The 21,077-nt window shown below is 35.6% G+C and overlaps 1 protein-coding gene across 4 annotated transcripts in view; it reads left to right on the top strand.

Annotated features, from left to right (window-relative positions):
• LOC150075997 (FERM, ARHGEF and pleckstrin domain-containing protein 2-like) overlaps positions 1–21,077 on the top strand; it is a 582,027-nt gene that overhangs the window by 14,580 nt on the left and 546,370 nt on the right. For all 4 annotated transcript variants that reach the window (XM_090387911.1, XM_090387910.1, XM_090387913.1 and 1 more), the window contains exon 2: positions 10,644–10,743. The gene's annotated coding sequence lies outside the window, so the exon portion shown is untranslated. The remainder of the gene's footprint in view (positions 1–10,643; positions 10,744–21,077) is intronic.

Raw genomic sequence — 21,077 nt, 5'->3', positions numbered from 1 at the left:
AACAAGTTTTTAACATAGATGAAGCAGGACTTTTGTGGAAACGAATGCCTAAAAGAAGTTTCATATTGAAAGAACAAAAAACATGCCAAGTTTCAAAGCGGCGAAGGATCGGTTGACTTTATTGTTGGGTGGTAACGCTGCGGGCCATTTAAAATTAATACCCCTTTTAGTTTATTTGGAAGAGGGCCAAAGTTCAACTCAAAATCCACACATTTTTCATGATTAAATTCATCCATTAAATTAAATCAATTAAATTCATTATTTTAATTGGAATTTTGTTTACTTTTGAGACGCAAGTAGTTACCACATAATTATACGTATGTAATGCAGAATATTTTATATGTGCAAATATTTGAATATTAAATATTTTGACCGAAATTTGTGCATCTTTTCATTACCGTTTATTATTGATTAGGAAATATCCTATGGCACCGACCGCAGCTCACAAATACATATGTTACCTTATGGGAAAGCGGCGCTCGCTTAGCGCGGATTCACTTAGCGCTCTGTTTTTCCGGAACGAATGATCAGCGTTAAGCGGGGGGTCACCTGTATATAATACATACTGCACAGCATAAGGACTACCCTTAATGCTATTTCTTTTATTTTTTTAAAATTTGTACTACTTGCACTTTGCTACCAAATTTAATATCTTTTGACTAGTTTGCATTAGGCTGGAGGTTTGAAACTTTTGTTGTTCTGGTTAGGCTATTATTAGTATTAGTAGTGGCAAATGATGCAAGAAAGTAAGCTTATAAAGCATCTGTCAAAAAAAAAAAAAAAGGATTCCAACATCACCTGTCCATCCCCTCCAATAATTTGTAATAATTTGTTTAGTTTTTCCTTGAATTTATTCAAACTATCCACCTGCAACAACAACAACAGATGGTAGTTTATTCCAACAGTCGACCAGCTGAAGGCAAACTTCTGTACAACTATCTTGCAACCTCCTTCCTCAATTTCAATTTATGCCCCTTGTGTAGTTTGAGCAAGAGGAAGACTGCTATCAGCATGTTCTTAATCCATTCAAAGCCTTAAACACCTCAATCAGATCATAGTTGAAACAGTAATCAGGAATTATTGCTCCCCATATGAAGTACCTTGCATTTGTCAATATTAAACTTCAATTGCCATTTCTCAGCCCCTCTGCCTAATTTGTCTAGATCTTGTTGCAGTAGCATATCCTGATTAGTGCAATTAACTACTATGCTAACTCTCGTATCATTTGATATACCTTTATCAATATCATTAATAAACATTAGCAAAGGCATATGATGCAAGAAAGCAAGCTTACAGCATCAGCCGAAAAAAAAAAACCCTTCCCATTTCACCTATTCATTCTCTCCAAATGTTTGTCTAGTTCTGCCTTGAAATTTATTTAAGCTGTTAACTTCTACAACGACAGATGGAAGGTGTTCCAGCAATCAACTACCCACTAACTAAAGGCAAACTTCCGCACATCTATTCTACAACTGTCTTTCTCAGTTTGAATCTGTGTCACCCTCAGGTTTGTAATCTGGGCAAGAGGAAGAATCCCATCAGCATTGAGCATGCTCAAACCACTTGAGGTCTTATACACTTCAACCAGATCACCTTGCAGGTGCCTAGTCCCCAGACGCTGTTATTTGCAAAATTTAGCCTTTCTTCGTAATAGCTACCCTTTGTTCCATTCACTAATGTTGTTTCCCTTCTCTGTTCTCGTTCCAGCTGCTCTACATTCTTCCTAAAATGAGGCCTCCAGACCTGTATGCAGTACTCAAGGTGTGGCCTGACCATTGCCTTATACAAGGGGATAATCACATCCTTTTCCCTGCTATAAAAATTCCTGTATATCATTGACAAGACACCATGAGCTACCCTTGCAGACCATCTGCAAGGGGATAATCACATCCTTTTCCTCGCTAGAAAAATTCCTGTATATCATTGACAAGACACCATGAGCTACCCTTGCAGACCATCTGCACTGCTCAGAAAACTTCATATCTGACTGCACAATTACCCACCAGGTCTATTTTATTCTCTACCGCTCTCAGTGTAGTACCATATAGTTGGTACGTTTCTCTTGGGTTACTGCTACCCATATGTAGGACTTTGCATTTGTCAATGTTAAACTTCAGTTTCCACTTCTCAGCCCATCTGCCTAACTTTTCTAGATCCTGTTGCAGTAGCATACTGTCTTTACAGTCATTATCCATTTAGATCTGACATCCATTTAGGCTTAAACCTTGAACAGTATTTCTTAGTAGGTATGAAAAGCCTAGTAGCTTTCAAGATTAATTCCTTGAATGCTTCGCATTTAGAATTTACTGTTGGTAACATCATCAGTTGGTCCCATCTGCCTAACTTTTCTAGATCCTGTTGCAGTAGCATACTGTCTTTACAGTCATTATCCATTTAGATCTGACATCCATTTAGGCTTAAACCTTGAACAGTATTTCTTAGTAGGTATGAAAAGCCTAGTAGCTTTCAAGATTAATTCCTTGAATGCTTCCCATTTAGAATTTACTGTTGGTAACATCATCAGTTGGTCTCACTGTATAGAATTTAAAAACTGTCTGAGACCACTGCAGTCACCTTTACGAAAGCAAAAACCATTCCCTTTACCCCTGATGGTAGTTATCTCTTTGAGTAAATCCCACATCAGCACACTGTGATCACTGTCACCTAGTGATTCTTTTATTTGCAGATTCTTAATGTATGAAGAATCACTACTGATAACCAGATCAAGAGTATTACTCCATCTAGTTGCCTCCCGAATATGCTTCTATAGAAAACAGTCATCCAATAAATCCACAAAAGCCTTGTTAGTGTGTGAGTGACTAACCCACAAGTTCCAGTCAGTATCTGAGAAATTAAAATCCCCCAATATAAGGCAATCTGATTTACTTGCCCACTCTATTTCTCTGTACAGTTGTTCATTATACTCATCAGAGTTATTAGGCCTATAACACACTCCTCTCAATTTTGCTTTGATTGCTTATGCCACACCAAACTGTCTCGACACTGCACTGTCTTTCCTATAAACTGGTGGCAATTCCGTAGATTTTGTGTTTCTTGACTAATAGCATAACTCTTCCTCTCTTCCTATCCTGTCTATCCTTCTTGCATACATTGTACCCCTCAAATTCCAATTCTGCATTCCTTATATCTGTGTGACACTATGTCTCTGATATTCCAACAATATCTGCCTTGGATGTTTTGACCAACACCTCAATTTCATCAAATTTAATTACCAAACTCCTAGCATTGTGTGTATACACAGTATACATGTGCCTGTTCCTATTCTTATCTACCCTAACACAGCCCATGTATTTACTTGTTCACAATGACTCTCAGCAGTCTCTGAAATCCTCTGCACCTTGTTTTCCAGGCTGGTACTCATTACAACAGAAGCAGTGCAAGAATCACTTTCACCTCTGCCAGCTGCTACTGTTAATCTATTAGTCTGTGTATCCCCCCTCCATGCTAGCAGTTTTCTAACCTGCCTAATACTTACTCAATAGCATCAGCAAATATTCTTGTACCCTTTCTATTTAAGTAATCCCATCCCTGCAGAAGCAGTCTCTCCTGTTAACAAGCACAGACCAAGCTGAGAAAAATTCTACCTCAGGAATATAGAAAACAACAATGGGCCCAATGCTGAACTGTGGGGGACTCCACTAGTAATTTTAGTTGATGAAGAGCAGTGGCCATTAATAACCACTCTCTGTGTTCTCCCACTCTATCATCTCATTATCCACAGCAATGCTTTTCCCTTAATTCTACAGTGCTCCAATATATACAGTAGTATTTTATGTGCAGCAGTATCAAAAGCTTTCCTGAAATCCAAGTACAGTAAACCCTCGATTTAACGGACCCTGATATAACAGATTTTGGATTTAACGGACCAGGCAAATAATAATACAGTAATGTACATATTAATCTCGACCATATTATTTTTTTAGGTTATACAAAACTTCAGTGTTATTATTAATTAAAAATTAATAATAATTACTTATTTCCATTATTGTTTTGATAATTACCTACTTTTATTTTTATAATCAAATTCAGAAAATTGTTTTTTATTCTTTCTGAAAACATGTTCAAATAGCTGTTTTCCCAGATAACAGATAAGAGCAGGCAGTTACTTGTGAGCTGAACGTGACTTGGGACACTAAACTGCACGTCTACCAACTCGCTTTGTTTCAGTCTCAGTCTGCCTCAAGCTGTCGTGCGGTCAAGTTAGCATTAGCATTAGCATTAGCATTAGTAGAGGCATATGATGCAAGAAAGCAAGCTTATCAGCCAAAAAAAAAAAAAAAAAACCCCTCTCCCATTTCACCCCTCCGTTCGTTCGAAATACCTGTCCAGTTGAGCTTTAAATTTGTTTAGGCTATCAACTTCAACAACAAGTGATGGAAGTCGGTTCCACCAACCAACCACCCGCTGGCCAAAGGCAAATTTCCGCACATCTATCCGACATCCGTCCTTCCTCAATTTGAATTTATGCCCTCTGAGGTGATTATTCTGAGAAAGATGAAGAATCCCATTGGCATTGAGCATGCTCAAACCATTCAAAGCCTTATACACCTCTATCAGATCACCTCGCCGGTGCCTAGTCTCCAGACTCTGTAATTTGCAAAACTTAAGCCTTTCTTCGTAAGAGCAACCCTTTGTTCCATTTACTAATCTTGTTTGTTTCTGTGATTTCTGAATTGTGACTTTATTTATTAAATAATTTTTGAAATCCTTACAATTTAAAATGGCGTCAAGTGATAGAGGAGTTAAAAGAAAGCATGTGAACTTAAATGTGGCACAGAAATGAGCTAATTGAGAAATTAGAACAAGATGTCTCAGTAACATGTGTTCATGAAATTTACGTCTTAAAAAAACAAACTGTTTCTGATATCCGTAAATCAAAGGCCAAATTGCAACATTTTATATTTACAACAGAATATTACATATTCTTTATTATAATTTAATTATTTTATATTGTACAGTACTGTGTATTGTATTAAAGTTTTTTTTTAACCTTAAGAGCAATAAAAAATGCCCCCTCAGGTTACATTCGATTTAACGGACTTTTGGCATTAACAGACACCCCTTCTCCCCTATTAGTCTGTTAAATCGAGGGCTTACTGTATATGATAAAATTATTTTTTGCATTCAGTTCCTTTGTTACTGCATCATAGTATCCAATCAGACTGGTCAGACAAGATTGCCCCTTAACAAATCTATGCTGTGGCTGCAGTATAATTGCATTCTGTGTAGATTGTCCTGCATTACTTCTTTAACTGTGGTTGTAGTCCTATGATGAAACTGGCTGTGTCATCCTAGCCCTACTAATTATTTTCTTACTATACTGATACCGAAGTTCTCTCCTATAATTTATAATGAATTTTATTTCTGATTCTGTATTCTCTTTTGTTTTTACTTCCATGTCTCAAAATCTGTTTTTTTCTTACTCTTATACATCTTTATTCCTAACACTACTTAAAACAGTGTCAATATGGTGTATATTTACTGCAATAATTATTTGTTAAACTTTATTAATTTTCATTACCATTTATTCAGTTATAATTTTTTAGTACTGTTTATTTAATTATAATTTAATTATTACTTAATTCTTTAACATGCCACCCACTTAGGTTTTCAAATTAGTTATAGTTTTATTCTTACTCATTATTCTTCCTTCTATCCAGTATTTTTAGTAATTCTGGAATTTATGCAATGATCACTACACCTAACTTACATCACATGTTGATACAAACTGTTATCAATAGCTGTTTATGACCAGTTTCAAATAATGCTTTATTTGAAACTAATGTGTCAACCTCCTTTAGCTCAGATCACTTCATGAATTCTCATTGGTAGGGATTCAACTAGACCTTTCATAATTTAGATCACTGTTTGGCCATTCTGTAAATGAATGAACTTGTAATTCACAGGTTTTGTGAATGCTGTTGTTGCATTTTCAGTTTCCATTAAACAGTAATATTTAGTTCAATTTAATATTTAATTTTTGCCTTTGATATTAATCAAAGGCAAAATTTCAGCCCACATTTGGCAAAAAAACATTCAGACAAGAAATGCCCTAAGTAGAAGAATACCCACACCCACTCATTTGCTCTCACATGTATGCATGTTAGGAAGGAAGAATATACAGCAGTTTAGCTGTATATTCTTCCTTCCTAGCTTAAATCAGACTGAGCAGCTAAGTATATGTATTTTGGAGATGATATGTGGGAAGGTTTTTTTTTTTGACTGATGCTTTATAGGCTTGCTTTCTTGCATTATTTATCACTACTAATATACGTCATCACTTCAACAGTTTGAGTGAAATGGGTACTGGTTTTTCTGATTTCAGTGGTAGAGAAAATCATAGAGGCATTGGTTGAGAGTTCAGTAAAGGAATATTTAGATATAAATAGAATTCTAATGGATACACAACATGTTAAGGAAAAAGTGTTTAAAACTTTCACTACCACTTATATATGCAAGAGTCCTTTATGTGCCTTGGGGTGCTGGAACAACTAGGCATGGCACTGCTTTTTAGTAAATGGAAGGGATTTCATCTTTGAAGAATCAGCACTCCAAGTATTACCAGCATCTGTTGTTTTTTTTTTTTTTTTTTTTTTAGCATTCAAATCCATCAGCATATGCATTTGAACAAGATTCAGAATCCGCATCACTTGAATAGAATTCTATTTCAGTATCAGATGACACATTATAAAGAGCTGATTCAATGTACTGTCAGTGTAGTTTCAACATATTGCCATCCCTGTTCTTTTCAGTCCTAATATCCCAAGTTGTGGATCCATTATATGGTAAAACCCTTTGGGGTAAAATTTTATAGGAAAACACTTTTTACACAAAATTTTATCAGTAGACATATGCTAAGGATGGTGTTTTTTCCTTATAAACTAAAGAATTAAAATTCAGCAAGCATAATCTTAAAAAAAAAAAATTTAACTTTAACTTGAGCAAAAAACATATGAAACTGTGAACCAAGTATACAGCACTTATAGTGCTCTCAGAGATCATGAGAAGGACCAGGACAATGATGACAAAGAGCTGTCAACAGCATCCCAAGCCAGCCTCACAAACCAAAGAATTAAAATTCAGCAAGCATAATCTTCAAAAATTTTTACCATTTCTTATTGTGGAAAATACTAAACTAGATAAAATAACCTCAACATAAGCAAAGAACATACAAAACTGTGAGCCAAATATAGAGCTTTTATAGTGCTCTCTAGACAGTGCGATTGGCACTAAGCAAAATCCCAGCAAATAGCCCATGTGCACACTGATTGGCAAATAGCTAATCAGTATGTCACTATTGAACAGTTGTTCATTTCATGTGCCTTTCCTTTTACAGCACTCATTTATTGATTGCAGTTGAATGGATACATCTATCAAGGCACCTGTCAAGGCACAACAATTGCAGTTCGTTTTTATGCAAGTTTGAACATGTTAACTAACTCAGTTATTTTTCCAGTCATTCATAGGCTACATGTAGGAAATAATTCTGGTATTAGTCATATAGTGGAAGCCACAGGCTTTTGCTGCACCACCTAAAAATTTTAAAAAATGAAAAAATAAAAAAATAAAATACAGTAGAGCGTTGGAAATCCGAACAAGCCAGCATTTATATTTTTTATGCTGGTGCCATAAAATAATTACAGTAAGTGCCAGTTATTGTGAATTGAATTTTGATTTTATTAAACGGCAGTTCTAATAAGTGAAAATTGGAGAAATATTATCCACAGGCTATAAAAATGAAGATATAAAGCGTCAGTTTACACTTTTATTATCTTACCAATTAAAAAAATTAAATGATACATGAAAATCGACAAACAAACTGAATGATGAATTGACAAATAATCAATAAAACTGAATGCTGTCCAACTCAACTACTCTAGCTGAAAAGAGTTTAGAGATCTGGTAATAACGAAACGAAGTTCAGAAATGGTGCAGCAAAAAATAAGTAATTATTTTTGTTAAAGGTCTATACATGTGTTATTGTGGCTGAAAAGTTCCATTTGTACCTATGAATGAAAATATGTAAGAACAACTTATAGTGTTTTTATTTCTAAACTCATAAACCTTTTTTTTTTTTTTTTTTTAGTCTCCAGAACAAGTTTGAAAATCCGAACAAATCGGGAGTCCGAACTACCCCTAGCCCCAGTTAGTTCGGATTATTGATGCTCTACTGTATATATATAAAAAAAAAAAGCTACCTATTTGATTCTTCCAGCCGACCTTTGAATTTACCCAAGCCTTATCCACTCTCCCTATTACACCATCTGTATATTTGACATCACATCCTCTATCCCTTCATTTATAAAAATCAGAAACGACAGTGGTCCTAGAACTGATTCTTGGTTAACTTCGCTTCTGACATTATACCAATTGGAATAGTAACCTGTAATCACAACACTTGCTTCCTACCTTTGAGATCCATTGCAGCCACAATATGATCCATTTTAGAATCATACTGGTGATCTCAACATATTCCACTTTGTACAGTAGATTTTTGTGGCAGTCAAATGCTTTGATAAAAAAGAAATTGAAATTATTTCCTGCCTCCAGATTCCGAGTAACTTGTGTCAAAATAACTAACCACTTTAGTTAAACTTGATTTTCCCTTAACAAAACCATGCTGTGTAGCCTTCAGAATTCCATTTCTTAAATATCCTGTATTGCACTCTCAATCATACTTTCCATGATTTTGCGTTGTTGAAATCAGACTGACTGGTCTATAGTTCCCCTGTTGCTTACTGAACCACCTTTGTGTTTCAGTTATATACTGGCACTTCAATACAAAATAATCTCTTCTGAGTCCAAAGGTTGCCCTCATAATTAACCTTGGTTGAGTGCCTTCTATTGCCATCTCCCTCAAAAATGCTGGGTATATGTCACCAGTTCCATGAAACCTTACTTGCCTTTAGGCTGAAATGTTTTTCTAATGAACTGTCTTCTTAAATATCTGTATTACTAATTTCATACTGCTCAGCCTCACTTGCATTGCTTCTCACTACAAAGTGTTTTTTTTTTTAGTCTGTAAAGATCAATGCAAAGTACCTCTTTGATTCTTCAGCATTATCTTGGTTATCTAATACTCTTCCACACCTGTTATGTAATATTTTGATCTGTTTTTCTTCTTTATATTTACATATATGAAAACGTCTCCGTTCATTGCTCTCTCAGACAGTGAGGTTGGCAAAGGCAAGTATGAAAACTCATATTTGCCTTTGCCAACCTTGCAGATAAATTTGTAGTTGTCATATTTGTTGCAGATGCCGACCGGGCTAGCCAGGTGGGTAAAGTGCTTGCCTGGCAACCCAACGGTTGTGGGTTCGAATCCCACCTCAGGCTTGGATCAGAGTAAAATGCAAAAAAACTTTGGGAGGTGCATTATGGCCACAGAAGCCGATGCGCCAACAACTAATAAAAAAAAAAAATTTCACAGATAAACTTGTAGCTGTAAAACCTATTACAGATAAACTTGTAGCTATCATAGGTTTCACTACTTTTAATTACTCCGATTGTCCCATTTCAACCTTTTCTGCCCTGATCATCCATATTGCCATCCTGCGTGTGCTATATTTTCTTAATGGTATATATGCATTCAGGGCTTCTGTGATAATTGCTTTAATAGTATTGCTTAATTCTAATGTATTAACTCCCCACCACTGTGACGGTCTCCACTTGATAGAGGCCATGTAGCAGTTTAAATTGTCAGAAGGATTTTTTATGCGTGTTAATTAATTTTGCAAATAAATAATCAAAAATATTATACAGGATGATCGAAAAGTCCCTCCATAATAGTACTAGACATACAATATTCACTTTAATTTTACATTATATTTACAAATGCTAATGTACTGTGTTTAGAATAAGTGCTGAAAGTGTTTTTCACCATTTTCTTGATTCAGAAGCTCGCTGAATTAAAAACTGATAAATATTATATAAAATGTGTGCCAATAGCTACTGCAGAGAGACTTTTCAATCATTCCATATTTAAATGTGTGGCTTCATTCTTTTTCTGACCAGATATTTTGTACTACGGCAACTACAGCTACATTAGTGTCTTATTTAAATTTTAGTTAAGCAGTAGCTTAAAAATATCAGAAACACATTAAAAATCTTTGTGATGCAATTTCATGAAGCATTACTGTGTAAGTGTACTTGTGTAAATCATCATCTCTTGACTGTATCTTAGTGAAATGGTTATTATATATAAAAATAGCATTATTTATTATTTTTTTTGTTGTTGCAAGTTTGGTGTCTTATTTAGTGTCTTATTTTAGTGTCTTATTCCTATATTAGTGTATTATTAGTGTATTATTAGTGTATCCTTAGTGTATTAGTGTATTAGTATTAGTGTATTATTAGTGTATCCTATATTAGTGTCTTATTTAAATTTTAGTTAAGCAGTAGCTTAAAAATATCAGAAACACATTAAAAATCTTTGTGATGCAATTTCATGAAGCATTACTGTGTAAGTGTACTTGTGTAAATCATCATCTCTTGACTGTATCTTAGTGAAATGGTTATTATATATAAAAATAGCATTATTTATTATTTTTTTTGTTGTTGCAAGTTTGGAAGTGCATCACTTATTATACTATATCATAAAATTTTTTTGTGTTTTATTATAGGTAATTGGAATTCATGCCATCTCTTACCTCCATGTTTAGTTCAGATTAGCAGCGGTTGGTGAGAAAAACTAGCTTTATAAGCTCTCATTATGATGAGGAGGTATGGATCTTTAAGATCATTTGTCTTATTCTCTTAGGCAGTGTTTTTCAAACTTATTTTCTTCAAGTCTTTCCAGAATGGAATGAGTCAGTTTCCACAGCTTGAGTACTAAATAAGGTATAATTTGTTATTTCTCATGTCCTTCCCCAAGGGAATATACCTTATATTTTGAAAACCACTGTTCTAAGAGAAAAATATTCAATTTATTCATTCCCAGTCATTATTATTAATATGCATAATTTGTTTGATTTGATAATTAAATTATGAAAAATGTTTTAAAGTAGTATGGAAATAATAATATATGACATTAATACAACACTGCCATTAATAATTATTCTGCTTTGCCAGGTAAAATAATTAATTCATTCCTGTATATATCTTTAAACTGTACATTAAGGACAGTCATCTGTACCTTCCTACTCATTCATCCATTCAAAATGAAAAATCTACATTACATCAAATTGCTTATGAAATGCATGCACATTAGTCCAATTTATTTGTTGATTAGTTGAATAATAATGAGCCATTTCTACTCCATATCACCTCTGTGTCCATGGGAGTTCACAACTTTATTAGCATTAGCAATAGTAAAGTCATATGATGAAAGAAAGCAAGCTTATATAGCATCAGCCAAAAAAAAAATAAAAATAAAATAAAGAAATAAAATAAAACCCCTTCCCATTTCATCTATCTATTCACTCCAAATGTTTGTCTAGTTCTGCCTTGAACTTATTTAAGTTGCTGACCTCCACTATAACAGATGGATGTTTGTTCCAACCATCAATCATGACCAGCTGGCTAAAGGCAAATTTCAGCATATCTATTCTACAATTGTCTTTCCTCAATTTGAATTTATGACCCCCCCTCAGGTGAGTAACCTGAGGGCACACCTCCAGTAAGTCCCAGGAAGCTTTCATAATTATGACTAATGTTTTGCTTACTTCCTTTATTGCCTCCTTTAATATAACTGGATAGATCCCATCCACCCCAGGTGCCTTCCTTATGTTTAACTTCAGCAAGAGGAAGAATCCATTAGCATTGAACTTGCTCAATCCATTAAGGCCTTATACACCACAATTAGATCACCTCGCAGGTGCCTAGTCTCCAGCCACTGCAATTTGCAGAACTTAAGCCTTTCTTGGTAACACCAACCCTTTGTTCCACTCACCAATCTCGTTGCCCTTCTCTGTACTTGTCCTACAGCAGCTAGACATCTTTCCTAAAATGAGGCTTCCAGACTTGTGTACAGTACTCAAGGTGTGGCCTGACCATTGCTTTATACAAGGGGACAATCACCCCCCCCCCTTAAACCAGGCTAGCAAAATTCCTGTACATCATTGACAAGACACCATGAGGTACTCTTGCAACTTTTTTGCATTGCTCAGAAAACTTCATATCTGACTGCACAATTACCTCCAGATCATTTTCATTCTCCACTACCCTGACTGTAGCACCCAGTTGATACGTTACTCTGGGGTTACTGCTACCCATATGCAGTAATTTACATTTGCCAATGTTAAACTTCAGTTGCCACTTCTCAGCCCATCTGCCCAAATTTTTCTAGATCCTGTTGCAGTGGCATACTGCCATTACTGTCATTAACAACCCTGCCAACCTTTGTATCATCTCCAAACTTGGACATTAATCCTGATATACTTTCATCAATATCATTGATGAATACACAAAACAACAATGGGTCCAGCACCGAACTCTGGGGAACTTCACTAATAACATTAGTTCATGAAAAGCAGTGTCCATTGATAACCACTCTCTGTCTTCTCCCATTGAACCATCCTTTTATCCATTTTAGCAATTTGCCCTTAATGCCATACTGCTCCATTATGTACAGTAGTCTTCCATGTGGCACAGTATCAAAAGCTTTACTAAAATCCAAGTATATGATATCAAAATTATTCTTTGCATCTAGTTCTTTTGTGACCACATCGTAGTATCCAATCAAATTGATGAGACAAGACCTTCCCTTAACAAACCCATGTTGTGCCTGAACTATTACTGCATCCTTGTCTAGATGATCCTGCAAAGCTTCTTTAACCAGTGACTCCATTATTTTCCCTGCAACAGAAATTGAACTAACAGGTCTGTAAATACTCCTGTCACCCTTTATCCCCCTTTGTGAATTGGAGATACATTTGCACAACTCTAGGCTGTGGGGACCTCTCCGAGTCCAAGGAAGCTTTCATAATTATGGCTAACAGTTTGCTTACTTCCTTTGTTGCCTCCTTTAATATAACTGGATAGATCCCAAGTGCCTTTCTTATGTTTAACTTCAAAAATTTTTGCTCCACTTTGCTCTCAGTTATTACAAATCACTTAGCTCCCTGTTAGAGTTTAATAAATTTCTGGAATTCCCCTCCTTGAATAACTCCTCATTCACACATGAGGAGTTATTCAAGGAGGTTTGACTATTACTTTGATTATTGATTATGCTCATGCCTGAGCATGATAATCAATAGTTAAACCATCTAAGTTAAGTGAACCAATCTGATTCATCCCTTTCCTTCTACAGTTTACATAAGTAAAGAACTCTTTGCTATTTTTCTTTGCATCCTTTGCCAAAGATTTTTCGTAATCTGCCTTCACCTGCGTATCCTCCTTTGGGACTACAGCTTATATCTGCGATAGGCTTTTGTGCCATCTGATAATTTATATGCATCCCATGCATATTTCTTCTCTGCCACGAGCCTCATTAATTAATCTGACATCCATTTAGGCCTAAACTTTGTACAGTATTTCTTAGTTGGTGTGAAAAGCCTAGTACCCTACAAGATTAAGTCCCTGCAGGCTTTCAATTTAGAATTCACCGTTGGTAATATCATCAGTTGATCCCACTGTATAGAATTTAAAAATGCTCTAAGACCACTGTAGTCACCTTTATGAAAGCAAAAACCCTTCTCCTTACCCTAGATGTTAGTTGCATCTTTAAGTAAATCCCACATCAGTACACTGTGATCACTGATTTGTACAACCCCTTGTTGTACAAATTGGAAATAGGCAAATGAGTTATTGGCCAGAGATTTTTAATATTCAGAGGCATATTGTTTTGTAAAGTGCTCTAATAAATTGTTTTTGATAAAAATTTTGAATAATGTCTGAATTGTTAACATTAGCATTAGCAAAGGCACATGATGCAAGAAAGCAAGCTTATATAGCATCAGCCAAAAAAAAACCAAAAAAAAAAAAAACCCCCTTATTTCACCCATCCACTCGCTCCAAATGTTTGTCAAGTTCTGTCTTGAATCTGTTTAAGCTATCAACTTTTACAATGACAGATGGAAGTTTGTTCCACCAATCAACCACCCGCTGGCTAATGGCAAACATCTGCACATCTATCCTACAACCGTCTTTCCTCAATTTGAAATTATGCCCTCTCAGGCGATTATGCTCAGTAAGAGGAAGAATCCCATCCATTGAGCATGCTCAAACCATTCAAGGCTTTATACACCTTAATCAGATCACCTCGCAGATGCCGGTAATTTGCAAAACTTAAGCCTTTCTTCATAAGAGCAACCCTTTGTTCCATTCACTAATCTTGTTGCCCATCTCTGTACTCGTTCCAACAGCTCTACATCCTTCTTAAAATGAGGCCTCCAGACCTGTAAACAGTACTCAAGGTGTGGCCTGACCATTGCCTTAAGGAGGCGATAATCACCTCCTTATCCCTGCTAGAAAAATTCCTGTATATCATTGACAAGACACCATGAGCTACTCTTGCAGACTGTCTGCACTGCTCAGAAAACTTCATATCTGCCTGCACAATTACCCCCAGGTCCTTTTCATTCTTTACCACTGTCAGTGTAGTACCACAGAGTTGATACGTTGCTCTGGGGTTGCTGTTTCCCCATATGTAGTATTTTACATTTGTCAACATTAAATTTCATTTGCCACCTCTCAGCCCATCTGCTCAACCTTTGCAGATCCTGTTGCAGCAGCATACCATCAGTAGTGTCCTTAACAACCCTGCCAACTTTTGTATCGTCTGCAAATTTGGACGTTAAGCTTGATATACCATCATCAATATTAATTATAAATACAGAAAACAATAATGGACCCAACACTGAACCCTGAGGGACTCCACTAATAATATTAGTCGAACAAAAAGCAGTGTATTCAAAAATTCAACAAGCACTCTGTCTTCTCCAACCATCCCTTTATCCATAGTAGCAATTTGCCTCCAATGCCACACTGCTCCAATTTGTGTAGCAGTCTTCCATGTGCAACAGTATCAAATGCTTTTCTAAGATCCAAGTATATGATATTAAAGTTATTCTTTGCATCCAGTTCCTTTGTGACTACATCATAGTATCCAAATAAATTAGTCAGACAAGACTGCCCCTTAACAAACCCATCTGTGTCCGAGCTATAACTGAAGTCTTGTCTAGATGATCCTGCAATGCTTCTTTAACCAATGCCTCCATTAATTTCTTTGGAACAGAAGTTAAACTAACAGGTCTGTAATTACCTGTGTCTCCCTTTGATCCTCCTTTGTGGATTGGGGTCACATTTGCACATCTTCAGGCCATGGGAACCTCCCCTGAGTCCAGGGAAGCTCTCATAATTATGGCTAACGGTTTGCTTACTTCCTTTGCCTCCTTTAATATAACTGGATACATTCCATCCACCCCAGGTGCCTTTCTTGTGTTTATTTTCAACAATTTCTCCTCCACTTTTCTCTCAGTTAATACAAGGTTATCTAGCTTACTGCCAGAGTTGAATAGAACTCTGGCATTCCCCTCCCTGAATAACGCCTCACGTGTGAATGTCGATGCAAAATATTCATTTAATTTGTTAGCTACCTGAGCAGGATCATGAACAGTTGAACCATTGATATCAAGTGGACCAATCTGATTCATCCCATTCCTTCTAGGGTTTACATAAGTAAAGAACTCTTTGCTGTTTTTCTTTGCATCCTTTGCCAAAGATTTCTCATAATCTGCCTTTGCCTGCCTATCCTCCTTTGTAACTTGGTTACAGACCAGCTTATATCTATCATAGGCTTCTGCATCACATGTTAATTTATATGTATCCCATATATTTTTCTTCTCTGTCACATGTCTAATTAGTTCATCTGACATCCATTTAGGCTAAAATGTTGAACAATATTTCTTTGTTGGTATGAAAAGCCTAGTAGCTTACAAGATTAATTCTTTGAATGCTTCCCATTTTGAATTTGCTGTTGGTAACATCATCAGTTGGTTCCACCGTATAGAATATAAATACTGTCTTAGACCACCGTAGTCACCTTTATGAAAGCAAAAACCCTTCCCTTTACCCTTGATGGTAGTTACCTCTTTTAGTAAATCCCACTTCAGCACACTGTGGTCACTGCCACCTAGTGGTTTCTTTATTTGCAGATTCTTGATGCATGAAGAATCACTACTGATAATCAGATCGAGAGTATTACTCCCTCTAGTTGCCTCCCGAACATGCTGCTGTAGAAAACAATCATCCAATAAATCCACAAAAGCCATGCTAGTGTGTGAGTGATCAACCCACAAATTCCAGTCAATATCCGGGAAATTAAAATCCCCAATTCACACTCTAATTTACTGGCCCACTCTATTTCTCTGCACAATTGCTCATTATACTCATGACTGAACATTGCATTGTCCACCCACATCAATTGGATGCACTTCCTTAGATTATATGTGTTTCTTAACTAACAGCATAACCCCTCCTCCATTCCTGTCCTCTTATCCTTTCTGTACACATTGTACTCTCCAAATTCCAGTTCTGCACTGCTTATATCTGTGTGACACCATGTCTGTGATATCCCAACAATATCTGCCTTTGATGTCTTGACTAGCACTTCAAGCTCATTGAATTTATTAACTATACTCCTAGCATTGGTGTACATGCAAGTATACATGCATCTGTTTCTACCCTTAGTTACCCTAACTCAGCCCATGTATTTACTTGTTCCACTATGACTCCCAGCAGTCCTGGAAATTCCCATTGCCTTGCTTTCTAGGCTGCTGCTCAATTGTTTTGAAGTTAAAGGAACTTTTTGGTAAAATGCTTTTAGTATAAAATGAAATTTGTTAAATAATGAGCAGTTCAGCCTGCGTGGAGTGTTATCTGCCTTTAATTTCTTAAAGAATTACAGATTATTTTCAGATATTTCATGGTACTTCCTGTATCACCTCTTCAGAATTCACTGATGTGTATAGGAAGTGCCATAAAACATCTCAGAATAATTTCTAATTCATTAAGAAATTAGAGATTATACTCCATGCAAGTGTAAGTGCTCATTATTTAAGCAATTTCTATATCTTAATATGATTTTTTTAAAGATGCTTTTATTATTAATAAAACTTGATAATAAAGCTCTTAATAAAAATTAATTAGCAGGGCTGATCATAAGTATCCTGTTTTAATGTTAATCAGCACAAAATTTAATGTATAACATTGCTTTGAATAAAGAGTCTCCTGCTATATTTGGGCAAATAGTATTAAACTTTTTGAAATTCATAGGAGTAAGCAAAAAGAAAGGCAACACTAATAAAATTTTAGTTTTACAGTGAATACAGTACTGTAGTAATCAAGTTGTTCTTTTAGTTCATCTTCAGTATTAGCATGTATGTGCAGAATATTTACAGAGAAATGCAAGGATTTTCCAATTTTTATGTGTAATTCTCTTACAGTCATTGTCATCATCATCAGCCATTTTCAATCCACTGCAGGATGAAGGCCTTTCCAGCAGGATGAAGGCCTTTCCAGTTCCTTCTGTTTTGCGCAATGGCCATTCATTTAATACCATATAACTCTTTAATTTCATCTGTTCATCTTCATTGTTGTCTTCCAGGTTTTCTTTTAGCTCCTCTTGGGTGCCATTCTGTTATTTTCTTAGTCAATCTGTCATCCTGTCCTCAAGCAATGTGCCCTGCCCAAGTCCATTTCAGTTCTTTAGTTTTGATAAGAATGTCTGTTACTTGTGTTTGCTGCCTAATCCATGTGTTTTTCTTTCTTACTCAACAGTGTGATTCCTAATATAATTTGTTCCATTCTTCGCCATGTAGTTTCCGTTTCTCTTCCATTCCTTTGGTGAGTGTCCAAGTTTCACTTCCATAAGTCATGGTGGGGAGTATACATTGCTTCATTATTTTACGTTTCACACAAATTGGGATATTGCTCCTCAGTATGTGACTATATTTCCTGAATGCTATCCATCTGAAATTTATTTTTCTCTTGACTTCCAGCCATTTATCATTGATAAATGGCTGGAAGTCAAAAGAATGACTTACATTCTCTTGACTAATTAGAATTACAGCTAATGAGTTGTCCAAGATAAGTATATGAATCCACCTTTTCAATTTCCACTCTTTCAATGATTATATTCCTTTCTCTGGCATACTTGTTCATCATTACTTACTTTTTAGCCATATTCATCTTTAGTCCAAAATCCTTACTAACTCTGAATATCTGATTAAGGTTTTTCATATAATTCTTTGGGATCGTGGCTTATGATCACGATGTTATCTGCAAATTATAAATGGTTTAGGTATTCTCCATTCACATTGACTCCTTTCTGTAACCAGTCCAATCTTCTGAAAGCTTCTTCAGCAGCAGTAAACAGTTTTGGAGATATTGTCTCCTTGTTGAACTCCTTTCTCAATTTTAAATTTGCTACTGTCTTTGTCTAGTCTAATAAAGGAGGTAGCATTCTCATATATTTTCTTCAAAATCATAATGTATGGGGTGTCTATGCCTTGTCTTTCCAGTGGGAAAGACAAGGTGATCCATAGTTGAGGATCCTGTCCTAAAGCTAGCTTGCTCTTTCGGTTGATTCTCATCAAGTATTCTTTGTAATCTGTTAGTAATAACCCTTGTGAACAACTTGTAGATGTGGGATAACAAGTTAATTGGTCTATAATTTCCAATTTCTGATTTATCTCCTTTCTTATTCAGCAAACCTATGACTATTATTCCACTCCTTAGGTATCACACCTTTTCTAATGCATTTTGTGAAGAGTCTTGCCAGTTTTTGTGTCATGTCTCTTCCACCCAATTTTAACAACTCTACAGTAACTTCATTTTCCCCGGGGGCTTTCTGATTCTTCATTTTCTTCAACGCATGTTTTACCTCATCAGGAAGGATATTGGGTATGTTGTATGTGTTACTAACTTGCGATTCATCTTCCCCACTGTTGGCATCATCTCCTCGCTCCTTGTATAATTCTCTATAGTAGTCTTCTGCTATTTGAATCATGCCTTCTTTGCTTAGATGGTGTTGGCCACCTAACAAATTAAAAAATTAAAAAAAATTTTGTGCATAAAAAATCTTTAGGTGGATAGAGGACATTATGGGACCTTTGCCTCCTAACCCCTGGATGGCTTCAGGGCAGGAAGCAGAGGGTTGTGATAAATAGTTATTCCTCAAATTGGGTTGATATAAGAAGTGGAGTTCCCTAAGGTTAGTCTAACTTCAATGTTGTTTTTGATTTTCATAAATGACATGGATGAAGGGATAGAGGGTGTGATGTCTAAATTTGCAAATGATGTAAAGATTGGTAGATTAGTCACATTCTTCAGAGTGACCTAGATAGACTTCACAAATGGTCAGAAAAATGGCAGCTATGCTTTAATCCAGCAAAGTGTAAGGTATTACACCTGAGGAACAGTAACCCCAAAATAACTTATACACTTGGTGGCATTGAACTAAAGCTGGTAGTGGAGGAAAGAGACTTGGGTATTACGATATGATCAGATATGAAGTTCTCTGAGCATTGTAGACAGGTTGCAAGGAAGGCCCATGGTGTCCTATGGATGATTTATTGAACAATCGCAAGTAGAGATAAGGACGTCATAATCCCATTATATAAGGCTATTGTTAGACCACATTTGGAATACTATATTCAGGTTTGGAGACCGTACCTAAAGAAAGACATTTTACTTCTTGAAAGGGTCCAGAGCTTGGTGAGATCTGCAAAAGGGCGTCCATATGAGGAAAGACTTCGAATATGTGGGTTGCAGAGCTTGGAAACTAGGCACCTTAGAGGAGACTTGATTGAGGTGTTTAAGGCTCTGAGAGACATTATATTATTATTATAATAATATTATTATTAATAATATTAATATAAATAATAATAATAATATTTTTTTTATTTTATTATTATTATTTTATTCTTATTTTATTTTTTTTTTTCACACTCAAAATATTTTATTTTTTTGTTATTTTATTATTATTGTTATTTATTTAATTTATTATTATTTATTTATTTTTATTATTATTATTTTTTGGCTGGTGCAGCATAAGCCATAGGCTTCCTTGCACCATATGGCCATTGCTAATACTAAATTACAAACTAAATAACTAAAATTTGATATATATGAGATGTGGCTATTAAATAATGAGAGTGTTGCAATAAAACAAATATAATGAAATATTTTTTGCTTTACAAGTTATTTCCTTCAAATAATTGCGTTGGGCTTGCACACACTGTTCCATATGTTTCTTCCAAGCATAGAAACATTTCTGGAAGTCATTTTCTGTAAGCACTTTTAACACTTCAGCTATATTTTTGTTAATATCTTCAGTGGACTGAAAATGAGTTCCCTTAAGTACACTTTTCAGTTTAGGGAAGAGAAAAAAGTTACGAGGGGCTAAGTCTGGCAAGTTGGGTGTATGCTGTTACATACAGAGATTTGTTTTTTGGTTGAAACTGATGAACAGAGAACATGTTATGTGCTGGAGCATTGTCTTGATGCAGCATCCAACCATCCTTCCACAGTTCAGGCCTCTTTTGAATTTTTTCATGCAGCCTTGTTAGAATTTCATTGTAGTATGTTTGATTTAACAGTCTGATTTGGTGGGACATATTCAGCCATAATAATTCCTTTAATATCAAAGAAAACAAGCATGGTTCTATTTTTGATTTTGACATTTTTGCTTTTTTTTGGTCTGAGGGATTGCTTTTATTCAGTTGCATCGACTGTGTTTTAGTTTCTGGGTCATACTGGAACAGTCAACTTTCATCACAAGTAATTGCAGTAATCAAAGTCTGGATCTTCAGCTTTTTTCAAAACATCTTCACAACTTGGAGCCTTCCCGTTCTTTGATCTTCATTCAAAATATTTGGTATCATCTGTGCACCCACTTTTCTTATGCCTAAAGTTTCAGTTAATGTCTGTTTATTTGTCCATATTCAGTAAATGATACATTCTAATGCTTATATGACAGTCACTTCTAGTCATTGTCCTTACCTGGTCAACATTTTCATTCGTTTTCATGGATACTGGATAACTTGGTCATTCATCATCTTCCACATTCTGTCTTCCTTCTGAAAATATTTTATGCCATTCAAACATGTGAACTC

The sequence above is a fragment of the Mastigoproctus giganteus genome, chromosome 13, assembly GCF_048544385.1.
Source record: "Mastigoproctus giganteus isolate SK-2022 chromosome 13, ASM4854438v1, whole genome shotgun sequence".
NCBI classification, from domain to species: Eukaryota; Metazoa; Arthropoda; class Arachnida; order Uropygi; family Thelyphonidae; genus Mastigoproctus; species Mastigoproctus giganteus.
Note: the sequence above shows the minus strand (reverse complement) of the source record. Positions and strands in the feature narration are given on the sequence as shown.